Consider the following 7,636-nt stretch of genomic DNA (forward strand, 5'->3'; position numbering starts at 1 on the left):
AATTTATATTCTATTCAATTAACCTAAATGTATAACTTAATGCACTTTAGTAAATTTGTACAATAAATTTGGGCACCCATTCCCACAGTTCATTTGTAGAAGACGTCCATCAGCCAGGCAGAATGGCAAGTGTAGCAAAATTCCACATAAATGGGAACCTACAATTCGGGGTCTTTTGTGTTTGGCTTTTATCACCGAGCATCCCTATTATTCCTGAGGTTCACGTAAAGCTGCATGCTCTCAGTATCTGTTCCTTTTTATTTGTATGAGTGTACCATATTTTATTTATCCATCCACCATCGACACTTGCATCCTTCCCAGTTTGGGGCTATGAAAAATGCCACTGTGATCATTCATGTACCACACGTTGGGCGGACATGTGTTTACATTTCTCTGGGGTCTGGAATCACTGATAAAATGTGTGTATAACTTTTTATTAAACTGTCAAACTGTTTTCCAAACCGACTGCACCGTTTTAAATTCTCCCCAGTGATGTATGCAGGTTCTAGTTTCTCCACATTATCCTGACAGTTCACAGTGCCAATCAGTCCATCCGAATTTCAGCTCCAAAGACTTTTAAATAAAAAAGATGTGCATTTTGCCATTATTTCTGTTGCCTGAGGAACGAGGACAGTGAGTGAGTCTTTGACAAGAAACCAAATTTTCAGTTGTTATAAGTATATTTGGGGTTTGGGAAAGATGATCATTTTACTCTTTTTAAATGGTTTTTCTAAATTTTATGTTCCTATTTTTATTGTGAAACCATTACAGCAAACCCTGTAAAATATTAAAGAAGGAAATAAAAGCATCCATTTCTGCTACCCTCCAATCAAGCCAGCGGCGTTGCCTGGTCCGAGCTTCGCTCTGTGCCATGGCGGGTCACCGTCTTCCACTTGTTTGCCTTGTGAATCAATCTGATGTTTCCAGCGCCCCCTGACTGCAGTCCATGGCCACAGGCCTTCATAGTTAACACTTTAATGGCGGCACAGCATTTATTTCTCCAATTTTAAGTCATGTGACATTTTTCTACTCGCAAACATTTACTTCATTTATTTTTCCTAGTTAGCCATAAATCAATATATCTCTGTGTATCGATTACCTATCTAGTATACAGGTGTGTGCGTCGTTCTCCTTCAGATTTATTTTTTAGGACTTATTTTCATCTGTAATGTGAACAGGTCAAGTGGTATTTGACATGATTGTGATGATTGACACACGTTGTGAACTACATCCGCAACTGCATAACGTGTCGGCTGCATTCCAGCCTCACCAGCTTGGGAAACAGGCTGATTATTTTAAATTCACTGGGTTTACGACAGCACTTCAGTGTACCAACTGGCAATTATTTTACTGCCACATTGTTCCTGTCACATGCTGTTTAGGACAATAAATTCCTTCTCTTCTGTGGTTAGTATTTAATCAAATGAATTTCATGAATAGTAGATGATTCTCTATATAATCAATTGTAATTTTAGAGACAACTCCACCTAAATATTGTTTGAATGTAGATAATGCATAAAAACATAAGTACATGTCTGATTACACTTTTTGGAAAAAATGTCAATGTGCATTTGAATAAAATTAATACAAATCTCTAAAGTTCAGGTCTTAGTTATCTTGTTTCAGATTTGTCACTGGAAGCTATGACTCAAATACAGTAGTGAGAGAAAGAGTCCTTTTTCCCACTTGTAACTCAAAACAAATATGTAGGAAGGTACAATAACTGCTTCCGAAACTGACATCAAGACAGCGATAATCTATAACAACACGTTTGATTTTTCCATAAGCCGTTAAATTGCTCTCTTAGTAATAAAAGCCATATGTCAACACTTCTCAATGTTCACATAGGCATTCTCTGTTTTTTTATGCTTCTCCCCTTCTTTTTCAAAACATCTGCTTGGGTCTTTACAACACACACACACACACACACACACACACACACACAGCATTTCCTCAGAACAATAAGATGAAGGTGATCTCAGTGTAAATTATTTTTCCCAGTACAAGCTGACTTATGTGTATTTCTGTCTCGTGGTAGGACACACCTGAATTGCTACTACCCTGCTGGAAAGAAAAGTAACTCAATTAGTAACCACATGCATTCATAAACTTATTTTTTCCTATGTGCCCTTTTGTCTTAAAGCCTCAAATTAGTGAAAAAAGTGTGTGTGTGTGGGGGGAGTGAGCAAAATGTGTAATGAGCTCTGAAGTGATGCAAAGTTGCTGTGAGCCTGAGAAGCGAGCCACATGGCTGAGAGTCAGAGGGTCTCGTTTCTGTTTAGAGGGTTGAACATATGCGACCATTTATTCTCAAAGGGAAAAAGTGTTTTAAGCAATTCGTCTCTCTTGTTGCCATCAAAACACATATTGTAACTGTGTGTTTCTGAGCTATCCCCAGGTGATGAAGTATGATATTGAAAATCACCATTTTGTATACTTCCAGCTTCCTGTGTACGTGAGTGGCTTGTGGCCAGATTCAGTGAGAGAAACGAAAGTACCCTGGAGGTTGTGGGGGGAGATAGAAAGCTTTTGTGAAATTTTTGGCTTTCTGGATACAAAAGACTGTGGCTGTTGTTAGCTTTCCCCTACTTCACACACTGGGATTTTCTGCCTTAATGTGGTTGTGATGACTCGAGCAGTGGCAGCCAGTCTGCAGTCACGAGGGCAAGCGTGGACATGCTGAGATAGTCCTTCCTTGCCCAGACCTTTAATGGCTTGTCTGAGTAAAAACAATTCGTCAATGAAAGACAGTTTCCAGAAGCATCAAGAAACATCACAGGACATGTGAAATGTATGATCTTGGAAGCACATGTCCAGTAACCTCTACGGATGCTCGAAATGGCTAGTGTCTATGGTTTTCAGTAATAACGAGCTGCAAACGTGCAGGAGGGAGCCACTGAGCCAATAGAATTGGAATGATGATGTTAATGTGACTTGAGTTTTATTCACGTGCTAGGGCAGCCTAGAGACATTAGGGCTAAAAGTCGTGCTCCGTAAACACTTGGCAGCTCCTTCAAAAGGTTTTCTTAAGCCTCTCTCCACCTGTTCTGCCCCCAAAGATGCTGCCCATCTGTGCAAATACAGAAAAATGCGTTTGCTGCACTTCACTGTAACTATTTGTGCATTTGACTCTCTACTTGGACCGTGATTTTCCAGGGAGCCTGGACTCTGCTTCATTGATTTTGAACTCTCTGAATCTAACCTCAGTTTTGATATTTAGTAAATACTCTCCAAATACCTGCAAAGTGAGTTGATTTGGTAGCCTTCATAAGTATGAAGAAACCTGCTCAAGGTTAGTTATGGCTAGCCTGGAAAGTTCTGCAGGGTAAGATGCAGCCATATCCAACAGAGCACAAACACTGAATGTTATTAGAAGCAGCATCCTGCTTTGAATAACTGTAGTTGACTATCTTTTAAAAAAAAAAAAAAATACTTCCAGGCCTGTCTTTAATTTTGCAACATATATATCCTGTCAAGCAGAAAAATTATGTACGTTTGCTTGACTTTTCCCATGACCATGAAATTGTAGGAAGAATGGAGGAGAAAGGGACACTGACATGGAGAGTATGGAAACCCTTAAATGGGTCCCGGCCCTCCCGACCTCAGGGCTGAATGGCTTGGGACTGTTTGTCCCTCACAATCTAATCCTGTTCGGCTAGTTTCTGGCAGCAAAAACTGAAAAAGAGACACCCTTTTTTTTTTTAAGTGGTAATACATGCACTTTTTAGGTTATAAAACTTTTCGTAGTAAAATACAAGTCTTTTTGTAACTCTTCCTTCATTCTTTCAGATTCCCTCAGCACAGACAACCACTGCTACCGTTTCTTACATTTTCTTCCTGGTAACATATGGGCACTAAGAATGTATGTGCATATCGCCCTTTGCTTGCACACAGCCAAGCATGTCACAAACAGCTCTGTCTGATGCCTTTCCACATTAAATAAATCTGGTACATTGCCAGATATTGGCACACCTAAACTGCCATATCTTTTCCTAATTGCATTCGATTCCATGACTTAACTGTACCCTATTGATTTAATTTCTCCCTTGCCAATGACCTTTTCCCCTGTGTCCAATGTTTTACTCCCAGAAACAGTGCTGGAGAGTATACATCCTTCAATGTCCTTAGGCATTCTTCTTAGGACACGAGCGCATGTTGTTACCTGATACGTCACTTACCGTGGAATTGCTGAGGCAAGGGGAAATTTTTCCTTAGCTCATTAAAAGACAGCTGACACATAACATCGTATCAGTTTAGGGTGTACCATCCGTGGGTTCCATACACTTACATACTGCAAAAGCATCAGCACCATAGCTAGCTCAGCCTCCATCCTGACACATAATTTCCATTTCTTATCTGAGGGGAGAACATTTAAGATCTACTCTTTCCCCAGTTGGTCTCCATAAGATCTCCATTTAACTTCCCCCCAACAATGTGTGAAGGAAACCATCGCCCATGCACACCTTCTCCGACACCTGGTATTTTCAAACTCTTTATTTTTCCCCACCCAGTAAAAAATACGACAAAACTAATATTTTTAGTTTCCACTTGTTTGACATGTTTTTAAAAACCATTACTCCCCAGAGTCTTAGAAAAACAGCATTTATTAATGCTTCAAAGATGCCGGTCTCTTGTCAGCAGCTGCGTGTGTACAGGACCCAGTTTTCGGGGGGGCATTTGGTCCCTTCCTAGGGCATGGGGTGGGCTACCTACAGCACTGGTGGAGGTGTCCCACCGTGGGCCTCGATCACACAGGGACGAGGAGAGGAAGGGCAGACACAGCCCCTGGTGACACCCTGACGGCTGTCAAGGATGAGGCAGCTGGAGGCCACCATCAATCACCTCAGGTGCAAAACGCTCTGTCAGCCTCACAGGGCCATTGAGCTTTCAAAGGTGTCTATTGGCTCAAAATTGGCCATTTTTACTAAATCTATACAAACTAATAACATCGCTTAGCTCTGTGTTGCTTATCAAAATGTATGATTGAATATGGCTTTCTTCTGGGACAGAACAGAGAAAGCTATGGCCTAATCCATTTAAAGAGATTCCCGAATTCTGACCAACACATCCTAACACGAGAGTTTATGGATCTCTAGCGTGAATTGTGGCTTTGCTCAGTCCATTCCCAGTGTCTGGATATCGGACCCATTCTAAGCTCTCCCTTCTTATAACTGACAGTAGGAGGACAGTGTCACCCTCAGGGGAACACAGGGGCTGGGGAGGGGAGGGGCACAAGGCCTCAGCTCCACTAGCTGACCACCAGGCCCATTGTTTAAGATGTGAAGTGCGAGGCTTTTGAGCCAGAATTAGGTGGAAAGTATATAAATCAACAGGTAGGGACTTTTTAACTGTGTACCCCTTTACATTTGTAGTTTCTGCCACACACATTAGAGACCGTCAGCTTAGGGCCAGTGTTTCATGGTTGCAAGGACTGCATCCTTAGAGGTTATGTCAGCCACGGTGCCGGTGGCGACCCTTGTAAAGCCGTAACTGTGATTCCTTAATTGTTAGCCACAGTACCTGAGTCTGGACAACTGAAGGAACACGCCACCAGGAATGCTATGGAAAGGCACAGGGCAGCCAGGTCAGGAAGGAGCAGCCCAGTGCGACACCCTGGGAACGAGGGCCGGGTGGAAAGACAGGGCTGGGGCTGGTCTCCGGGTGGAATGGGGTGGGGTCTGTGCGAATTTGGCCACACTTGTCCAATGCGTGTCACCCCGCCCAAGGCTCCCATTCCCAGGAGAGATGTTCGCCCTGGCTTGGGGACGGGCGCAAAATCAGGGTTGGCATCTGACCCAAAGTGACTGTCATGGGGGGAGTGGCTTCCCAGGGGCAACTGGGCGCTGTGGCCACGAGAAAAGGGGAGACATGCCAGGTTTCGTAAGCAACCCTGTCAGAGATGTTGGGGCTTCTGTTCTCGGTGCATGTGCCTCCTTACTGCGCTGAAAAGCCTAGAGTGCTGTGGAAGCCACTCCTGCAGGGCAAAGGGCAGGTCAGTCTGCGTTTGCTCTCGTGTTGAGCCGTCGCTACCCTACCCCCGAGTCACTACAGGGCTCAGTGACAGTGTGAGGCTCAGGGTCCCCCAGGGTCGGGCAGTGTGGGTGACAGCCCTGTACCCTCGGTTCCCACTCAGCTGCTATTTGAAGACCTACTCTGTGCGGGTCGCTCTGCCACATGCTAACCACTGGACGTGGGACACATGTTCAGACCAAGTGTCAAATCAACTTTCCAGATGCCCAGGTGGAAGGTCATTGAAGAGCGAAGCCCTCTTTATCTTCAGTGAATTGGACAAAGAGCCAGACGGAAATTGCAGTTACAAGTTCCAACGTAATTTGTTAAGTACTTCTTGAGACCCTATCATGTATCAGCCATTTGGGAGGACATTAAAACTATAGTATGCAGTATGGATTTCTCCTGCCATCCTTAACTGTAGCAATTGTTAACCAAATGACGCACAAAAAGTATGTATAGTTAGAATGACAGGAAAATTTCAATCGCAGAAAAAGGGCGTGTCAGTGAATTTAACCGTGCCATTGTCTTAGTGAAAGAGAGTGTTGACGAGGAGACTGACCTCTGTCAGCACTGCCTTGCTCTGAATTCCTGCTTCATCATCTGTAACATGCACAGTCAAACGTGCAAGGCCAGGTAATGAGGCTCCCCTGAATGCATGCCAGCCATCGGGAACGGCATCTGGTGCACAGCAGGTCCTCAATCCACGGAGGCTGAACACATTTGCTGATGTGTGGAGATAGTCTCTAAGTTGGATGTCAAAACTTTGAAGCCACTGTGGGGCCTTTTTAAATCACTGGTATTGGTTGTTTTTCATTTTGTAATGACTCTCAGGAAAACTAGTATGTCACTCTGTTTAACTGCAAGACACTCAGCTTGTTGGGCCACGAAGGACTCGTAAAGCCCTCTACTTTCTCTCAGCCCAGAAGTGGAGGGAGGGCCGCTGCTGTGGGTTTTAAAGGCTACCTGCGAGGTGTTTCTGTGATGTTTGGAACGTCCATTAAATCTGTCAGCACTCTTCTTATGGGTCATTTTTCAGTGTTGTGAAAGTTTATAGAAAGAACTTCAAAACAATTTTTTTAAGCATAGAAATAAAAGCTTGATTTTGGTTTGGAGGGAACCGGGTTCTCATTGATTTTAAGGCAAACCAGCAAGAAACCTGTCAGTTTCAACACTGCGGTGTGCGGTGTCACAGCTCTTCCCGTCTGCTTTTTGTGAAGCATGACGGTGATGTAACATCTCAAGAAAATGGGGTGCTTCCCTCGAAATACAGGAAAACCTCATTTCCAACACTCCTGGTCTCTTTTCTTCCACCAGACTCACATATGCAGGCAAGGTCAAATAACTTCACACCGAAAATGGAAATCTAAAATTAAATATTTAATTAGAACTCTGATTTGCTTTAAAGATAGGTGGCATTGCACAGGCTATATTACACTCTCTTTATATTTTTTTTTTGACAAAAAAGATACTGTTCATTTTAACAGGCCACTTTAATATTAATACATGTGTAATAGGATTGGAACTGAAAATCAGCTAGAGGTGGTACAATGTACATTATTGGGAAAATTACAGTTTTGTATTGTAAAAACATTTATTTTTTTTAACAATTTACCTACATTAATCA

This window comes from Rhinolophus sinicus, linkage group LG04 (assembly GCF_036562045.2).
Source record: "Rhinolophus sinicus isolate RSC01 linkage group LG04, ASM3656204v1, whole genome shotgun sequence".
NCBI lineage: Eukaryota > Metazoa > Chordata > Mammalia > Chiroptera > Rhinolophidae > Rhinolophus > Rhinolophus sinicus.